At 41.3% G+C, this 21108-nt stretch overlaps 1 protein-coding gene across 1 annotated transcript in view; it reads left to right on the top strand.

The window, feature by feature from the left end:
• Positions 1–21108, top strand: part of NECAB2 (N-terminal EF-hand calcium binding protein 2) — a 1008614-nt gene that overhangs the window by 336455 nt on the left and 651051 nt on the right. The gene's annotated exons all lie outside the window — the stretch shown is intronic.

A 21108-nucleotide genomic window follows, 5' to 3' on the forward strand; every position in this document is an offset into this window, starting at 1 on the left:
CCCCTTGATGACTTAGAGCAGACACATTTTATTAATTCTCGCCAGGGGATATTTAAAATATTCAGCTTTGAGAATGTAATCTTTCGACTCCAGAAGAGTATAATTCGCCTGATCTAGTACCTACATTCAAGGAAAGAGGCCTTAGTTCCACTATTGATTTTATCTATGCGTCAACCTGTGTTCTGCCCTTCCTCATCAAGTTCAAAACAGTATGGACTACCTATGCTATCATAATCCGCTTTTGGCAGAGTTTAGATTGTCTGACTATGGGGTAAGAAAACCATGCCATATAAAGAAAAGAGAGCAGGGTCGTAGATTAGGTTGGGCAAGGGTAATCCCAGGTGACTTCCTTTGGAATCTGATTCAATCATGTAGAAATGATTTTGAAGCCTCACTACAGTTAGAGACACCCGACCAAATTATTCTGGACTGGTTTACAAATATAAGTAAAGAAGTGCAGATTGCCCTTATGAGGAGAGAGAAAAGGGAGAACAGCTCCGGACCTAAATGGTTTGATAAAAAATGCTCAAAGTTCTTTAAAGTCCAGATGATGGCTCTTCACCAGAAACCGAGATTAAAAGAGGTAGTAAAGCAGGCTAGAAGTCGGTAATACACAGCCTGTAGGTCTCAGAAGTAAGCTTTTAAAAGGGAAGCATGTGAACAGTTAGAAGCTGCATGTGCTCCAAGGGACAGCTCAACTTTCTGGAGAGTGATGAATCAGCCCCTTTTTAGTGAGGCAGCCACACTAGATATGGTCCAAACAATCCCAGTGCAGGATTGGGTCAAGCACTTTAAGTCCATCTATACTATAGAATGCCCATCTCCATCTAATTTATCTCTCATCAAAGGGGGGAGAGCTACATTTTCATGTGATCGAAGTGGCCCTAGTGGCCCTTTCATCCGGAAAAGCTCCTGGTCTGGATGGAGTGCTTAGGGATCTTTTTTAATCATGTGTAGATCTTTGTGCCCCTTTAGTTACCCAACACGTAAATGCAGCAGCGCAGGGGCATATTCCTTCTTCCTGGCAAAAATCTGTAATTGCTCTTATTTTCAAAAAAGAGAACCAAGCAGCCCGAGCTTGCAACCAACCCATCTCTTTAGTAGAATATGAAATAAAAATTGGGCGGGTACTGTTGAATCATATCACAGAATGGGCAGAGAATAGTAAAATATTGTCAGATATTTAATACAGCTTCAGACCAGGACGGAGGACGATTGAACAAAATTTGAATCTCCATCTATTGATTAACAAGTACTCTACAGTTATAAAATAATCTATTAATCGTGCCTTCATGGACCTCAGTACAGCCTTTGATACTGTGAACAGATTGAAGCTCTGGGCAGTACTGGGATCCATGGGGGAGCGATAGCGCCCTTGAGCATCTGTAAGATTCCACCTTAATGGGGAATGTACAATTCATTTTAAATTAGGGCGAGGAGTCTGCCAGGGCTGTATATTAGCCCTCTTGCTTTTTCTCTTATATATTATTCAGCTAGAGCAATTTTTAGTGTTTCACTGCAAGAATGCTCCGAAAATTGGGAACAGGCAGGTCCCCGCTTTACTTTATGCTGACGATACAGTCCTCATCGTACACACAGCTAATGGATGGTTTGTATTAATTTATGGACGGTTTGGGCTTGAAACCTAACTTTATTAAATCATATACTATGGTGCTTGGGCCAGAAAATGTTAAAACCAAAATGTATTTGGTTAATGGACACCATTTTGGCAATACTGATAAATTCTGCTATCTTGGCATTTGGCTAGATTGGAAAATGAACTCTGACCCATTGATGAGTGCCCATACACAGTTTTTTTTTTTTAAATGGAGTAGCCCTTAGTATTGATGCTTTTTCTAGTGCCTTGGCCATTGCCACATTACATCCATATTGGATATTTTTAAAGCAGCTGAAAATAAATTCTTAGGCAGGATTCTGAGTATTCCCCAGAACGCACCTTCAGATGTTGTGCATGAGAAATTGAGGGTAGGGTATATTTCTGATTACATACACATGTTTCCCTTGTTACTGTGGCTTTTGGATAGAAAACGACTTGAAATCTAATAAAAAGATTTTAAAAGATTGCCTTTGTTTGGATTATTGTCATCTCATCCCCTTGCTGCATTATGTAAAAAGCAGTTTGGGTGACCGTGGGAGCCCCAAACTTTTCTCTGATCCAGAGATAATTTCGAAAGCAGATGTCAAGTGGGTCAAAGAGGCATTTTCCACCAAGGTGCAAGAAAAAAGGGCTGAACATACGCTGCCTAAGAGTTTGTGTGCCCATTATGCCATGGTGAAATCCTTGGGTGAAACACAATTGTAGTTAATGCTCGATATGCTCAGTTGGCATACACATTGGGAGCCCCTACTTTGCACATGTGAAATGGCTGTGGACACATTACATTTTATTTTTATCTATCCTAAATTTATTTGCTTGTGATAAAAGTTTATATGTCCCCTTCTTCTGCCAATGAATTTTACGCAAGGAAGTCCTGCTCTATTGTATCTTCAATATTTATCCAGTCATAATGTTTTTCTTTATCATGGTTTTTAGCTGCAGTGTTTCAATCTTCTTCATGAAATGTGATGTACTGTTTTACTGAAATGTTATTCCTATGTACTTTTATGATTTATTATGCTAAATAAAGTAATTTTTGAAGTCTGGGTAGCTAGATAGATGGATGGATAGATAGATAGATAGATAGATAGATAGATAGATAGATAGATAGATAGATAGATAGATAGACAGATCGATAGAGATAGGTAGATCGATAGACATATGGATACAGTGAGCTGAATGGATGGGTGGATAAACAAAAAGATATCACATTCTCTCCTCTGAATTGTTTGTAAATATCTGACTTAACTGCAGCAATTTTATTTGGAAATGAAGCGATAATTTAACTAAAATCACAATGAGGGATAAAGAGGTCGTTAGTTTGAAAGGATGCAAGAGTAGACAGAAATAAATATTTTAAAATATGTGATAACGCCAAAGAAAGGAGATCCCAAACTGAATTTTATTTGGAAATGAAGTGATAATTTAACTAAAATCACAAGGGATCAAGATGCCGTTAGGCTGAAAGAATGCAAGATTAGACAGAAATAAATAATTTAAAAATGTGATAACTCTAAAGTAATAAGATCCCATACTGAATCAATACAACATCTAAGATATACTTCCATAGATATTGCTATAAAACGCATTCGACAATATAAAAGGATGAATATACGTAACTGACTAAATATTATGAAATATAATGTATTTGGTGAACAGATTTGAGATTTAATGGTGCTGATGAAGAATGCATCATATATTCAGATGGGGGAAAAGGATATCAAAGATAATTAGAGATTTCGGTTCGTGTTGAGGAAATGTGTGAATGTAATGGCAGCAGGTCTTCGACATACCCTTTGATAGACGAAGGTGGTCAGTTTTGCTTCATGGCAAAGAGTGTCAGAATTCTACAATCTTTAGATGTACTACGTATGTAAATTGTCAGTGAAGGAGCGTATGTGTGAATTCTCTTATTATGACTTAACTAGTATGCCAAACCAATTTGGAAACAGTCCAAGAATTCATTGATATTATGGTCGCCTGAGTGAACCTACAAAAAGCAGAGATGCATGGACCAAGACAGTTCTATCTAAGAAATGACTCTCCTTAATACCAGCGCTCACTTTTGTGAATATCGCCAACCACAATACACAAGAGAGAAAAGAGTCCAAACAGTGCCAAGCAAATTACTTTGAATTTTTTACCCAGGTAATTGAACAGATATTTCTGTGAATCCTGTAAAACAATGGACTAGTGTACACCATTAGGGTTTTTACCTTGTTGATTACAGGAATTAAGTCTTTCGTTTTCTGTAAGCTAATGATTGGCTAATTCTATGTTTTTCAAGCACAATAGAATCCATATTGAAAATGTGACGTAATTTCCAAAAAAAATTCTAAAAATCCCAAATATCTCCAGCAAACCAACCATAGCTCTATATGAATTATGATTAACGCTGTCCTACCACTAGAGGTCATTATTAGCTGTCTCTAGAATAAAAGCACATAGATGGAATGTGTGTTAAGGCCATACTTAACATCTGTGCTCATCTCTACTTTACCATGAAGTTGTATGAGGACCTGGAAATTCGGGAATCAAAATACTTATTTCCATAAGCATATTGGGACCTATGTTCATACAAAGCATTAAGTAAAAGTGAGCCAACTTTTACAGAATTCATAGTTTTTTTTTGCGAATCAGCATACGTCCAAAAACGTTTGCTCCCAAAATTCCGAACCGTAAGGAGTCACAATTTGACCTACCTCAATAATATAAATGAAGCTTGTCATAAATTGAGACCCACTACGAATTGCTGCCATCACAGTGACAGTGGTCTGCTGGGGTCAGCAGACTGCCAGGTCTGTGATTGCTTTTAAATAAAGCAATCGTTTTTCCTGTTTTCCTTTAAGAAAAACGGGATGCGTTAAAACAAAAGAAAAGTATCAAAACCGAGGACCACTATCTACTCCCAGGAATGTTTACAACACTGATAAAGGAAAAAGGGTCCATAAGGTAACCCTTTCAGTTTGCGAGTAGGTTACCACCTCCTTTGAGGTGTCCGTAACCTATCATTGATTTGTGACTGCAATTGCGGTTGTAAACCATTGGTGCATATCATTAGAAAATTGCAAATTGGAAGGGACACCTTAAACACGACCAACTCAATTTTTGTGATTCGGTACCAAGTTACCGAATCGTAATTTGAGTTACGAAAAGACCCAAATGCTATTTGGCCATGACAAAGACTCTGATTTTGCGAATTGGGATCTTTTTAGACCACAACATAGCTGTAATCATAAGGCCCACTGTTTTTATATATCGCCCTTAAGTATTTCAAGTCTTCATCTTTTGATATTAACGTCCAAGCAGCTGAATTTTTCATTAATCGCCTCCCTTGGATGATGACTTCTTTGCAGAGTTCAGATCCCTACTCAAGCCACTGGGAATCACATTACAGAGCAGAAATGTCAAATGGAAGAGAGATTGACTATTCAATATGCAAGGCAATTTGAATATTATGGGTGTCTTCGCTTCCTATTAAAATTGTTAGACTTTGGTATTGAGACAAATAATGATGGATCAAAGACAGATTTCTTAAGTGCCATTCTTTCTGCATTTTATGCTGTTAGCTTCCATGCTTTATGATTTGGACAAATGGTTTGCTTGGAAAGAAAAATAGGTACACTCATCTGTCATTGAAGATGTGCAAGATGGATGGAATTCTGGTTGCTTTCCTATCGTGTTTTTTTCCTGACTGAAAACAAATGTCTCAGCTCCAGGGAGGGGCGTAATGCAGGTCTGTGCTTCACAAGGGGTGCCCCAACCATTCAAGGGGCCTCCGACTCCTCAGCACCCTCCCGCTTCATCCCAAGGCCAATGTACAACTGAGATATGGGGGACTCGGGGGTCCCTCATTACATTCATCAGGGGCCAGTGGCTTAACGAAACTGGAGGCCCCCCCCCCCCACAAAGAACATGGAGGGATGCCCCCTCTGGAATCACGCAGGTCAGGTGCTGTGCTGAGGGGCCCCCTGGGGCTCAGGAGCCACATCGCACCATGGGGCTGTGGGGGCCTTTGTTACGCCACTGCAGGGGCATCATCCTTTTGTGTTGCCCCACTTACTCCAGGTCCGGAGCCAGCATTTTATTTGACAGCTTTCAATGTTAATCACCAGAAAATAACCAAGGCATGCACAAAGGCATAAAAACATACCAGAAATGAAATGGTGACGATAACGTTTACAAAATAATACAACTAAAATGGTATATTGATATAGATTTTAAAAATTACGAAAATAACTTTAAAAAACTGTTTAAGGAAGTAATTTAAAGCAACTATTACCATCAGAATTAAAGTGAATTACTATTGGTGTGAGATCCAAACTCCCTTTCTGCAGAACGTTGTAAAGAATAATAAACTAATAATGGGGTGTGATGAGCTGTGTCCCCACAAATGTCTACCAACATTATCTGATTGAAATACAACTAATTTCTAAGATTTTCTCTATAGGTCTGTGATATAATTGTTTTTGTAAAATATTGTTCAAATAATGTCATTATAATTCTTTTTTATTATATTGTTACTGAACCTTTTTTTTTTTTACAGATATGCTCCATTTTGTTACTTTTTTGGGAGATAGTATTATTGTATGTCGTCCCAGGGTCAGTCCCAGAGCTCCCCCAAAGCAAGAGAGTCCCACAATCTAATTGCGGTGATCCTGTTTCGATCAATTGATTCATTTCCAGAAGTAAAGCCAACAATTTACCTAGGTAGGGAAAGCTCAGACCCCATAAATAAAGCGATCAGTTGTGTGTAGTGGGAACAGGGAGAAGGAAAGGACAGCACATTACAGCCAGCACCAGTGGAGGCGGGACCCTGCCTTGCTTTTCAGTCACATCCTCACTCATGCGACGCACAGCGTATGCCCCGCGGACATCAGCTGTCTGTCTCCGGTACCCGGATCCCCACAGGACATAGCCAGGCATGTCAGCGTTTCCAGCCCCAGCAGAAAGCAGGCAGGAAGGCGCACTGTTGGGATGGCTCAGCAGGTGGTGTGGGGAAGCCAGGGCTGGATGTCATGCTAGCCATGTGGAGTGAGTAATATCATTTACAAGTATATGGTCATCTTTTTTTTAGGGTTTATAGAAGGAAGGCAAGAGCTGGGAAAGTCGGAGCATTTACATAGCACAGATCTAGTTTTTACTTAAGTGGTGTCAACAGAAACAACTATATTTAACTTTTAAGACCCGCAATTAAGAATATATTAGAACATTGGAAGTTGGCAGCTCCATTGAAAACAATGGAGTGCTGCGGGCTTTTACTAGCCGGTAAAAGCCCGCAGCGCCAACATTCCAATGTTGGCTTTGTTCACAGCAGCAGCTGTGAGCAAAGCCTCATGGAGCCCAAGGGGATTTTAATCCCCGCAGGCTCCTAGAGCAATTTGTTTTTTTAAATAAAACATTCTGCCCTGAGTGGCAGAATGTTCTAATAGCCTTAGAACCTGCCATAGCGGGCTCTACCGGCTATTAAAGGCCCTTTCCCTTGTTAAATGCCCTCGCCTCGGGCATTAAACGCGGGAGCGGGCCTTTAATATCCGGTAGAGCCCGCTACGGCGGGTTCTAAAGCTATGTTAAACAAATCAGTAAAACTAATAACACAATTACAGACTGAAAAGACAAATATATACAATAGAACAGTATGCAATGAGAGGTCATCTCTAGCCTCTCCGGCCCCCAAACATTACAAGCAATACTTCAGAGGTGCAACAAGGTAAATGGGGGTAAGAAAAGATATATGGGGAAGGGATATAGGCAGCAGTGGAGAGAGACAGGCAGAGGTAAAAAAACATACAACAGCCTGATGGAAAGGAAGGCATTAGTACAAGATCTAACAACCATTGACAAAGCCAGTAAGCCTCGCTCATGGGAGTGCTATTGGCTTTGTCAATTTCTTTTTAAGCAGTGTTTGTATGTCTCATTGATAAAAAGGTAGAGAAAAATGTGCTAAGACTGGGCCAGAGCTGACTATGGAAGGTAGTGATCCAATTTTTTAGAATGGATTTATTCTCTGCCTTCACACAAAAAAACCTTTTAATTATCCTACGTCTGAGCTCAAGTTTGCAGTTTTAGGCCCGCATGAAGACAGCACCAAAAGGGCCATGCAGAGAAGGAAGCGCAGTGCCGTTTGCATCTTTGTAGCATTTTGACACCTGGTGATGAGACTTTTGGGCACTTTCTGCTGGTTGGACAGGAGAGGGTAAGCAAATAAGAGGGAGGGAGTGGGGGGCAGGAGTGGACGGACAAGCAACAACAGGAGAGGGGCAGAACAGGAAAGCAACACAGGAGGAGGGTAAGGGGTGCAGCAAGCAACAATGCCAGAAGTGGAAGGGAAGGAAAGGGGTGCAAGGGTAAGGGAAGGTTGACTTTAGGGTTCAGGGATCGGTAGAGGTAAAGGGAGGTAACAGTGACTTGAGAGTAAGGGGTGGGCAGATGTAAAAGGAGGTGAGGGAGACGTGAGGGTTGAAGGTGGGAAGAACTAAAGGAAGGGGAGGGTGACTTGAGGGTTGAAAGGAGGGTAGAGGCAGGGGGATTTGAAGGCGAAGGGGTCTCAGGGGTGGGTACACTTAGAGGGAGGTGAGAGTGACTTGTGGGTTCAGGGACGGTAAAGGGAGGCAAGGATGAGACTTGAGGGCACAGGGGTGGGTTGAGATAAGGGGAGATGGGGTGATGTGAGTTTTATGGTTTAGGTAGAGGTATAGGGAGGTGAAGATAACTGAGGAGTTCTGGAGAGGGTAGAGGTAAAGGGATGTAAAGGTGACTTGATTGTAAAGTAAGATGTGTTTCAATCTGTGATTGCACAATAGAGTAGAGTGTAGTATGATATGTCCCGTCATTTTATAGTATGTTATGTGCTGCTACTGTATGGCCTTTTATTGTAAAGTATGCTATAATATGGTATGACATGGAATGGACTGCCATTGTATTGCATATTATGGTCGGTTATTGCATAGTATGGTATGCTATGCTATATTATGGTATACTATTGTGTCATATGGTATGTTATCACTGTTTATTGCAAGATATGGTATGTCATGGCCTGCTTTTAAAAAAAAGTATATTACAGTATGAGTAATGTTTTATGGCGTATTATTGAGGCATACACCTTATGAACTGTGAACAGCACTCAAACATATACATTTAGGCAAGCACAGATATTACCAGTTGGTAAAATTTTGCAAAATTTAACTTGTGTTAGCTTTCAATAATTGGGTAATGTTGGAACATGAATTATTGGTAAGGGTAGATAGGTACCTACACTTAGCAATAGGCAACAGTCCCCCACTGCGTCCAGTCCAGGTCTCAATATATTAATCCTTGCTCAACCCTTGGTAGCTTGGCCCATGAGCAGTTAGACTTAATTTAGGAGACAAGTGTGCAAACCATTCAATAGCAACAAAACAGTGAATAAGTAAAACACAACACACAATAAAAACCGAACACCAAATTATACAAATAGGACATATTTCTATTTTTAAAATGACACCTCAATGACAAAAATCCAATGTAGGGAACAGGAGATAGGAATTTTTAAAGCATAAATGTAATCAAATCAAATCAAATCATTAACATTTATAAAGCGCGCTACTCACCCGTGCGGGTCTCAAGGCGCTAGGGGAAAAAGGGGGGGTTATCGCTGCTCGAACAGCCAGGTCTTTAGGAGTCTCCGGAAAGCGGAGTGGTCCTGAGGCTGGTGGGGAGGGAGTTCCAGGTCTTGGCCGCCAGGAAGGAGAAAGATCTCCCACCCGCCGTGGAGCGGCGGATGCGAGGGACAGCAGCGAGTGCGAGGCTAGAGGAGCGGAGGAGGTGGGTGGGGACGTAGAAGCTGAGGCATCTGTTGAGGTATTCCGGTCCCTTGTCGTGGAGGGCTTTGTGTAAAGTAAAATACATGCTTTAAAACTAAAAGCGCAAACTGGAGCTTTCTGCCTTGATGTCGTGCAGTCCTCTCCAAGAAGCTGATTTAGAAACAATGTTGGCGGATTGCCTTACCTAGAGCTCCCGGTCAAATCCTGGAAGCCAGGAGCACCGGAGCTTTCAGCAGGTTGATCCTGAAATTCAGGCCGGGTCACGGCTGAAGGTAGCTGGCTCGACTCACGACATCGGGTCGGTCCACTTATGGAGCTTTCTTCCACAGTTGCTCCAAACTTCTTCAAACTTGTGGCTCTTCTTCCAGAAGTCCTTTTGTTCCTCAACTTGATCCAAGGTTCCAGAAGCTCCGAATTGCTCCTTGGGAGTTGGGACTATAGTTCCCAAAATCCACATGGTCAGAATCCTCAAATGGTCACCTGACACTGGTCAGCTGGGCTTTTCTTGCAGGACTTGATGCAGGAGACTCTGGCTAGCTCCTTTGTATGCGTAATTTACACGGAGTCTACTCCTGGAGTTGCAAGAGTAAGACAAAGTCCTTTTCTTGGTGAAGCCTATATTATGCAGCTGGTACAGTCCTTGTGGGAGCAGTCCTTCAGGTGCAGACCAGGGAATCAGCAGGGCAGCCCTTCTTCACCAGTACCTTCTTCCAGCAAGGATCTGAATTGTTGGGCAGCTCTGCCATATTTATCCGTGCTCCTGGGCTGGGAAGCAGGGGGGGCCACAGACCAATGGGAGGCAGGATGCCACCCTTTGGGGTGACACTTACTGTGAAGTGTGGCAAATATTCATGTTAGAAAACAATATTCTTTAAAACTCCAACATGGAGAAAATCTCTCCTTGGAGGTTACATCTGGCTGAGCCCACCCTCTTGTGTGGGTAAGTTTCCCTAACACACCCCTTCCAGGCCCTAATTATTGGGCTTCCAATCTGGCAGGGGAAGCAGGAAATGGGGGATGTCCAGGTTCTGTCCCAGGTGTCTTTCCCTCCTTTGAAAACCGGTTTGACCGTTCTACCCCCATCCTACTCTGCCATCTGCCACAGCTGTTCTTCTCCCACCAGATGCTTCCTTTGTTTCAGCCCAAGTAACTTCACATCTCATTAAGGCAGCCTCCTTTAGGCTGCCAGAGACTGGCCAATCAGGAGAAGGCACTACTGGGCTGATTTTGACAACTTTCAGAAAGAGTTCTAAAAGTATTTCTCTGTACTAGTTATACTAAATCCAAGTTGGCAAGTTGTTAGATTTATTCTAACTTTTAATTTGATACCAAACTTGACATATTTAGCTCTTTTTTTATTAGAATTGAGACTTTATTAATTTGAAACAAAGCCTCCCAATGTTAGACTATGGAGCTATGTACTCCAATGGGGAAAAACAAATGTGTCTGTTGTTCCCTTACCAGGGCTTCTAAAACATCTTTTTGAAAGTCCCTGCTCATATTTACACTGCATCGAACTCTTGGGGCACCTACGCAGACGTTCGTGGTGACCTATATCTAAAAATTAGGTAGTTTGAGACTTTGGAAGAACTTTTAATTCAAAAGTCAAATTAGGGGTTAACTACATTGGGATCCCTAAACCTACATGCCCTACCATATACTAGGGACTTAAAGGTAAGATGTCAGAACCAATTATAATTATGCCTAATTTGCATATACCATTTTACACAGAACACTGACCCTGGTACTGATTAACATTGCCCAGGGCACAGTCAGATTCAGTATCCACCAGTATCAGTCAAACGGTTTGGGGTTGATCGGGGCCAAAAGGATGCCTTTCTCACAGCAAGGAAGGAAGCATTACACGAAATGAGACTAAAACGAAGATTAGTCATAAACAAACACACCCTTTGTGAATACTGCAACATGTAATATTATTAAAATGTAATAAATTGTGTTGCTATCTGGCTTGGAAAAGAATGGGCTGAGAAAGCAGCTTACTGCAATGTGAAGTTTTGAAAAATCTGGAGAGCAAACAAGCAAGACGAGGAGCAGGCCCAAGGTGAGAAAGCAAAAACAAAGGGAGCATAGAAGCAGCTAACAATCGAGATAAAACAACATAGGAATGTGCAGAAATAACATACAAACTATACAAAGAAATAAAAATCACAATTTAAGAGCAAGCAGCATGGAAGAACACTAATCAAGATATGAAATCAGTACTTGGTTCATGCTCCAGGGGAAAAAAAACAATAATAAAGCCATCATGTGCAAACTCATGCTCTCTAATGAAAAGGAAGAAAATGAGTGTGACCATGAATCCAATCAATGGAAAGTAATGAACGGGCTAAAAGCCCCTTTTTAGAGTAAATTTTATAGCAATGGATCACAGGTGATAATGCATGTGCTCTGTCACAGGCGATATTTAAAATTAGCCACTGTCCATACTCTCATTCCATTTGCTCATTTACCCTGCAGAGGTCACAGTTTTCCCAGCACTATAGCTGGCAGCGATTCTGCCATCAAGAAAAATGTTACAAGCAGTAGCTTTTGGTTCATGGTGTCAGACGGGCCACCATATATATGGTGGCACACTCCAACACCATGTCCATACGTTTTTTCCTGTCGATGACCTTTCTGTACACCTTGGTGATCCTGAATGGGAAAAATGTCAAAATGTCCTCTATGCGTTGGGATAAACATTCCTATCAAGTAATAGTTATTTTGTTTCTGAAGGAAGATCATGGTTTTCAAGCACCAGAAAGGAACTGACAGGTTCATCAGATCACCATGGCATGGTGGCCCAGTTTTAACCTTTTTCTTTTTAATTGAAGCCCCTCTCACCTTGGAGGTGGGAACCGTTTGGTGAAGAGAACCTGCCAACCCAGTGATTAGGTGGAGCAACTGCGATTGTATACTGTAACTCGCACCCACACCATGAACAGTATTGTCAAAAATATCCGTTCAGTTGTCATCGGTAATCAATGATGTCACAGACCGTCATGAATGTTGTAATATGTGAGGTCATAAGCAATGCATAGCGAGGGCCCGAGTTCTGGTTACTTGAAATACCTACAACTGTTGAATTTCAGTGTTTTTTAATTTTAAAATGTAACATTTCACCTGACACTTTCACGTTACTATAACATCAATTTAACCTTTGTTTTTTTCAGTGAATGTCTGAGCCTTTTACCGTAATGTAATATTGTATTACCATACATAATGCCAACCCTGGTCGTCAGCCAACCTCCTGCTGCAGAAAGCCTTTGGCCATGCATGTTGTGGGGCCTGCCGTGCCATCAGGCCCAGTTACCAACACCGCACGGGCAGCCAACCCCCTGCTGCACACTGCCTTTATTGTGCACAACTTGGGATTGGCTGCAGGGCCTGGCCCTGCACCCAACTCCCTGTAGGTAACAAACCCCCACCACGCATGGCTGGTGACCCAACCTCCTATACATGGCTAACCCACAACAGACACTCAAGCCTCCCCTTATGTTTTGTTTACCTGTTTTTTTGTTCCCACAAGACTATCAGAGGGAACCAATGCAGCCACTGTGCTCCTAAAAGACTCTCGTAGGAGCCGGGGAGCCTCACTTACTCCAGCGAGAATACTTCTGGATCACGGAAACTCCCTCAATTTTTATTTTTAGGTTTTTTTAAAATGTGGTCCTGGGAGGAGTCCCTACAGGCCCCCCCACAAGCTCCAAGGGAGGAAGGGCCCTTTCATGTATTTGTTTGCTTTTTTTCCCCAATTTGCAAGACAATAGGACAGAGTCCCCATGTCCTAAAATGGCAACCTCAATGTTTCTCTTCATGTTACGGCCGGCCAATCAGAGGGCAAGGTCCCACAGGACTCGAAAGAGCAAGTGTGTAGGTGAGAAAAAAAGACCCTCTCAGCCAATCAGATTGTTTGTTTATTTGAAATTGTGTGATCGTGGGTCTCTTGCAGGTCCTGTGAACCCAACCATTGACATATAAAACATTTTGAATTTTTATTTCTTGAAACCTACTGGATGGATTGACACCACTTTGTAGATAAAAATCAAGCTTTATGCCACATTTGGAGCAATTCTGTTCTGCCATTCAGGGTGTAGGCACTGTTCAAATACCCCTATGGAAATTGCATGGGAAAATTGCCTTTTAGGACCCTCTTTTTCTCGACCACTGCTTGAAGGATCACCCTTAAACTTTCAAGAAAGAAGCTGAAGTGGGTAAATTCTGTATTATGGAAAGCTTTGTGAAGATTTGTCAAAGCAAACCAAAAAATGCTCCTCTTATGACAACTAGGTCCGCAATAAAGAATTTATATTTAAAATAACCACTAAAATATGGAATACTATTACTTACACTCGCCATGACATATAATGTATTCATAGGACCAACAATAGAGATCCCTGTACTCCAGTACCCAAAAACAAGCATTAAAGTTCTGGGAATTCTTGACTATAATGCAAAACCTCTCTTGGGGTCATGAACTCATAGACCCATGAGATTTGGTGTATGTGTTTTTCATAAAAATATTCTTGGGGGGGCCCACAACACTTACATCGACTGTTAGTGATGCCCCTGCTGCTCCTTGAAGCACCATGAAATGTAAAACAGTTAAAACAAAAACCCCACAAGTCTGCTCTCATGCTCTTTGTCCCTGACCCAGGGATTGGGATCCCAAGGATAGTCTTGCAAAGGGCCCCAAAGAGAGTGCCCCAAAGGCCAAACGTTAGTGCAGGGAGGGGGCTACATGCATGCCTCCTCCCCACAAAATTTGTTACAAAAATAAAATAAAACAGGCGCCAAACCCTGGTCCGCTCACAAGAAAAGCAAAGATGGTAGACAGCTTATACCCCTCTCAACCAACAACCTGTGCATTGTTTTATTTTGTTTTTTTGTTTTTTAACTCTTAAGGACACAGGGAGCAATTCTACAAGTCCTGTAATGGAAGCAACAACTTTTCTGTTAATGCTGTGGCCAGCTAATCAGAGTGCTTGCTCCAAAACTCCTTTATCCAAAAGAAACACCTGAATTCAAGCCCAATTGTCAATATCAATATATCTATAGATGTTGAACATTCATTTCTCAAAAACTACTTAACTGATTTACACCATATCACAAAAACACCTCTTCATGGTAAAGATCTTGAGTTGTGCCAAATTTGGCAATAGTGCAGTCTAAAATGCCCTATGGAAATTGTATTTTGCCCCCCCACCCGCTTTTTCGCGGCCCCACTTGATGGATCACCCCAAAGCTTTCCAAAAAGAAGATGATGTGGATGAATTATTTTTGGAAAGTTTGATGAGAATGTGTCAAATGGAGTCAAAGTATAGAAAGTCTGGCCTAACTATTACTGCACACCCATGTAGTATATTACATACACACACACATATATATATATATATATATATATATATATATATATATATATAGTTAGAAATTGGGTCTTTGGTTGGCAGTCAGGTTACCCCCTGTCCAAGCAAGGAGGCTCACTCTAGTCAGGATAAAAGAGAATCACCCTCACCTAACTCCTGCTTACTCCCTTGGTTGCTTGGCACGAGCAGGAAGGCTTAACTTCATAGTACTAGGTGTAAAGCATTTGTACCAACACATATTGTAACTTAATGAAAACACTACAAAATGACAACACAGGTTTAGAAAAATAGCAAATATCTAAACAAAAAAAGACCAAAGTGACAAAAATCCACAATACACAAGTCCAGTTATCAATTAAAAACCAAAAAGAGTTTTCATGTAATTTTAAACACAACGCTAACGCTGTTAGCATGACAATGTACCTTGGGTGTGTCAAAAATAACCATGCACGGGCGAGTGTGCGTTAAAAAGGGCTTGCTGTCAGAGTCACCAGATCCTTGGGGTCTGTGCACGTTCCCAACACTTCCACCACCAGACAGCTCCAATACTCTGATTAGATATAAGACAGCTCCAATACTTTGATTAGATTTATCACAGAGTCTAAGAGAGTCCAAGCAGGGAAAAGGGGATTAGGAAGGGAACAGCTGGGAAGGAGACTTGTAGGAAGCAAGAGGTTAAAACACAACATCAAAATTACATCTCATGAAATTAGTACCATGCTATAACTCTTAGCTTTGTCATTTCTGAAAACATGAAACAACCCTAGAATAATTCTAGAACTGACTAGGATTTTTGATGACCAAATACCTGGGAAGGAGACAAGAAAAGGTTAAATAGACTTTCAGATTCAAGTACTTTCTTTAGCATGGGAAAAATAACTTGCGCACATTGCAGGTTTTTATATGTGTACTAAACACCATAAAGTATTGTGCACCATGAAATTACACAATGTATATTCAAGGAAATAAATCACACAACTTATCAACTCAAAAATGCTACCAAGGAAAAGTCTTACAATGGTAGCGCACAGTAATTGACATCTTTTTTAAACAAGGAAAGAATTGCGCGACTTGCCAATTCGAATGGCACCTTTAAAATGCCTCGGAAATGATAGCGTACAATGAATATCAAAATTCACACTCAAGGAAGGAATCGCGCGTGTTGCTGATTCGAATGCCACCATGAAACTGCCAAGAAATGGTAGTGCACAATGAATAACATGAAAAGCTCTCAAGAAAAAGAATAGCGCGTCTTGCCGATTTGAATGCCACCATTAAAATGCCTCGGAAATGATAGCGTACAATGAATATCAAAATTCACACTCAAGGAAGGAATCGCGCGTGTTGCTGATTCGAATGCCACCATTTAATTCCCCGGAAATGGTAGCGCACAATGAATAACATGAAAGGCACACAGAGTTGAATCGCGCATGTTGCCAATTCGGATGTCACCATGGAACTGGCAAGAAAATGGTAGCGTACAGTGAATATCAGGAATTACACACCATGAGGGAATCGTGTGCGTTGCCGATTCGAATGCTACCATGAAACTGTCAAGGTATGGTAGCGCACAATGAATAACACAAATTAATCTCAAGAAAAGAATCGCGTGTCTTGCCAATTCAAATGCGTGCATACAAATGCCATGAAAAGTTTTAAATGCACAGTTACACTTGCAGGAGCAAAATGTTATTAACATCCAAAATTAGGCCCAAGAATTAGAGCGTCAACGAATACGGAGTCGGGGGCCCAGCCCAACCTCCACCTTACCGCCCTGACTAGGAATCACCACTAAAGAATGAAGCACAGAGGCCTGGGAGGTCAAGGTAGGCCACTGGAACAGGAGCTCAGGAAGTTGCTGCTGCTCTGCACCGGGACCTCTGAATAGTGTGCACGTGGAGCTGGGCTGACTCCCTTTGATAGAGTTTTGGCCCAGCCCACAGCCACACCCAAGCATGCTGCAGGGAAAGCTTCTAGAAGGCCCTGGAAAGGGACAACAGCCTGACTCACTCTGAAAACCTGCAGCAATACATTGCAAATGTACAGTATTTATAAGCACCTTAAAAATGAATCTTTTGGATTGAATTCTGAAATGCAAAAGGTTAAACAATAACATATCATTATAATGCATAGATTACATTATCTTGAGAGTGTTTGGTTTTCGCATTCTAGACGCCCGTCGAGGGCGCATTGCCCTGGTGTTGACACTTGCAATGCATCGATTTCACTCAAGAGCGAGACCTTGCGTTGTTTCTCCTTTAGTCGGGTCAGCGTGCGTCGTTTCTTCTCTCTGCAGGAGAGCGATGCGTCGATCCGGTCAGCACTCGGGTCCGGGCAGGCCTTGCGTCGTTTTTACATGCCCAGTGGTACTTGCGTCAGAAATACAGCTGCACGATGATCCGAAAACAACGCAGCGCGGGTTGCGATCTCACCAGTCTCCGTCAGGAGTGCTGTGCGTTGTTTCCCCAGCTGCAGGCGTCGATCTTTTGGACGCATTGCAGACGAGTGTCGATTTTCAGCCGTGAAGCCGGTGGAGCATCGATTTCTCAGCTGCAGATTGGAGTCGCGTCGATCTTGTCCCCGCACGGCGGTCGGTGCATAGATTTCTCACTCTGGGCCTGACAGCTTCTCCTTTCAGGGTCCTAGGAACTGGATGGGCACCACTTGGCAGAGTAGGAGTCTCAGCAGAGGCCCTAGGTGCTGAGGGAGAGAAGTCTTTGCTGTCCCTGAAAAGTCAAATAACAGGAGACAAGCTCTAAATCAAGTTCTTCACAAGATGGAAGGCACACAAAGTCCAGTCTTTATCCTTTTACACTGGCAGAAGCAGCAACTGCAGGATAGCTCCACAAAGCACAGTCACAGGCAGGGCAGCTCTTCTTCCTCAGATCTTCAGCTCTTCTCCAGGCATAGGTTCCTCTTGGTTTCCAGAAGTGTTCTAAAGTCTGTGGTTTTAGATGCCCTTCTTATACCCATTTTGCCCTTTGAAGTAGGCCTACTTCAAAGCAAAGTCTCTCTTGTTTGTGAAATCCTGCCTTGGCCAGGCCCCAGACGTACACTGTGTGAGGGCAGGCACAGCCCTTTCAGGTGTGAGTGACCACTCCTCCCGTCCCTCCTAGCACAGATGGCTCATCAGGAAATGCAGACTAGGCCCCAGCTCCCTTTGTGTCACTGTCTAGTGAGAGGTGCAACCAGCTCAACTGTTAAACTGACCCAGACAGGGAATCCACAAACAGGCAGAGTCACAGAAATGGTTTAAGAAGGAAAATGCTCACTTTCTAAAAGTGCCATTTTCAAACACACAATCTTAAAATCAACTTTACTAAAAGATGTAAATTGTGAGCTCAGAGACCCCAAACTCCACATGTCTATCCACTCCCAAAGAGAATCTACACTTTAACCAGATTTAAAGGTAGCCCCCATGTTAACCTATGCCAGGCCTTGCAATAGTGAAAAACGAATTTGGCAATATTTCACTGTCAGGACATATAAAACACATTGCTATATGTCCTACCTTAACCATACACTGCACCCTGCCCTTGGGGCTACCTAGGGCCCACCTTAGGGGTGTCTTACATGTAAGAAAAGGAAAGGTTAAGGCCTGGCAAGTGGGTGCTCTTGCCAAGTCGAATTTACAGTTAAAACTGCAAAAACAGACACTGCAGTGGCAGATCTGAGACATGATTACAGGGCTACTAATGTGGGTGGCACAACCAGTGCTGCAGGCCCACTAGTAGCATTTGATTTACAAGCCCTGGGCACCTCTAGTGCACTTTACTAGGGACTTACTAGTAAAACAGCAAAAACAGCAAAAACAGAGTCCAGCACACATCAACAACCTGGGAAACAGAAGCAAAAAGTTAAGGGAGACCACGCCAGGGATGAAAAGTCTAATATATATTAGTTAGCCTCATATTTTAAACCCACCAAACCATAGAAATTATTCAGTTATAGTTATCTCAAGTAACTATAACTCGTACCCTAAGGTGACTATAACCCTCACCATGATTTGCTAATTACCCCACATAATACATTACTTAAGAAAAGTATTACTATAACTGATTAATTTCTATGGTTTGTATGTTTAAAATGTGAGCCTAACTATAATGCCCCTGTAACCTTTGTTTTAAGGGAAAAAAATACACACACACACACATATATCCTCCAACACTCCCTTAAAATATCAGGAGAACCAGGACACCTCCAAAATGAAAATATTTCTTGAATTAATTTATTCCAGCATAGACATCCAACGCGTTTCGGCAACCGCCTTACTCATGGATCCACCTCTTAGGGACTACTCATGGTGCAAACAATTGCCCAATTTGTTTTTAGAGGCTGATCTGTGCATCCACTGCAGCGCACAGTGCAACTGCCAGTGTAAATCTGTGAGCTCAGTGGTACTGAAGCCCAATGGAACAAAAAAAAAAGAAAAACCTCACCCATTGACACACTATACCCAAGCAACGCACGGCAAAAGGCAGTGCCAGGTAGTGGTTGTATTAACATATGATGATTATATATCACTTTACTTTTTAAAAAACATAGAAATTCACTGAAAAAAAAAAATAATAATCTAAAGTTACAGGGTCGTTATAGTTAGGTTCACATTTTTCACCCCACACAATACCATAGAAATGTAGCAGTCATAGTTATACTTATCTGAAGAAACTATAACTCATGTCGTTAAGCAACTTTAAGCCACATATTATAGTTTCTTAAGAAAAGCATAACTGCTGAATCTCTATGGTTTTGTGTGGGTAAAATGTGAACCTAACTATTATGTCCCTGTAGCCTTTTTTTCAGTGAATATATATATATATATATATATATATATATATATATATATATATATATCCCACACCAAAAATTGATTTGTTGCACTCCAGGAGAGTTTTACTACTTCTATCCAAAGAAGTGTAAAAAGACACCACCAACTCGTTTCAACCTCTTGGTCTTGATCACAGTTTGCAAAGAAAACCTTCCCATGAGTCTCTATTTATAATATATTTTCCTACCACCACCCAAGTACATTCTGGGACACGTAGTCCCCTACAAAAATCTTGTGACAATCAAAGCATAATAAAAACCCACTTGCACTTTTCTATTGTTGTTAGGCATCCAAGCTATAGTTAAATCATTAAATACGAAAAGATATATAAGGCCAGGACAAATTAATAATACTAATAAACATAGTCTACATATATACAGAAACGGATACTATATGTGGGATAGCTGTTACCATACCTATCGTAAGTAAGGGATATTGGACTAATAATTGTATTTTATACATTGATATATTATTAAAGACTATTAAAGTTGTGAGAGTAATGGTGTTAACCAGATTCCCAGGACATTTGTCTTCCTTGTATCTATCAGTCTGCTGTATATACTTGGTATAGTATTCAAAGCCACATTTTCATTATTTCACATGTATCTATCATCCTCTATGTATCTAAGGACTTATATAAACATAATGCTCATCTTGATACATGTGAATGCATTCGATCTCTATACCTTCAGCCTCTTTCTTCCATAAGATTGACCTAATGTCTAATACCTCACAACCATTAAGTATTTATTAGCCTTTGATAGTATCACTTCATTTGATGGCCTCTCGTTGCATTGATTCCTTTTGTAACCACAGACCATGCCCCAATGAATATAGTTTACACCCTCATAGGTGATAATGGAGTTCTTCGTCGCCATTAAGTCCCCTCGGAGTCATTGTTTAAGTTGTATTATCAGTCTGGACTCTAAACGTCTAGGCCTAAGCTCAAGATTCTCTCCTCTTTCATTATGCTCAATGGTCGCGATCCCAAAGAGCCTCATGTTCGTCCAATTTTTCCCTTCATGTGTAAGTAGATGTTTGGCCAGAGCATAATTGACATCCTTAATTTGCACAGCTCTGATATGTTCAAGTATACGTTTTTTTTAAAGGACAGATTGTACTCCCCACGTACCGAAGACCACAGTTACATTCAATTATGTATACTACATGAGTAGTGTTACATGTGATTCTCTTTATAATTTTTATCGATCTTCCTTTTGAATCTAGATATTCTCTTGTATTTACACCTATCCAACAGGCCTTACATTTGCCACAACATGTAAAACCTATTGTCTGAGTCTGTAACCAATTCAAAGGTTTAGTTAGCTGAAAGTGAGTATTCAACAGAAGATCTTGTATAGATGATGCCTTCCCGTTTGTTACCATGAGCCTTTCCCCAATGAGTTTTCCAATATCAGGATCTTTCCTTATGATATCCCAATACTTATTAAGTATTTTCAGGATCAGATGATTTTCTTTACTGTGTGTCATGAT

The sequence above is a fragment of the Pleurodeles waltl genome, chromosome 12 (genome assembly GCF_031143425.1).
Source record: "Pleurodeles waltl isolate 20211129_DDA chromosome 12, aPleWal1.hap1.20221129, whole genome shotgun sequence".
Taxonomy (NCBI): domain Eukaryota; kingdom Metazoa; phylum Chordata; class Amphibia; order Caudata; family Salamandridae; genus Pleurodeles; species Pleurodeles waltl.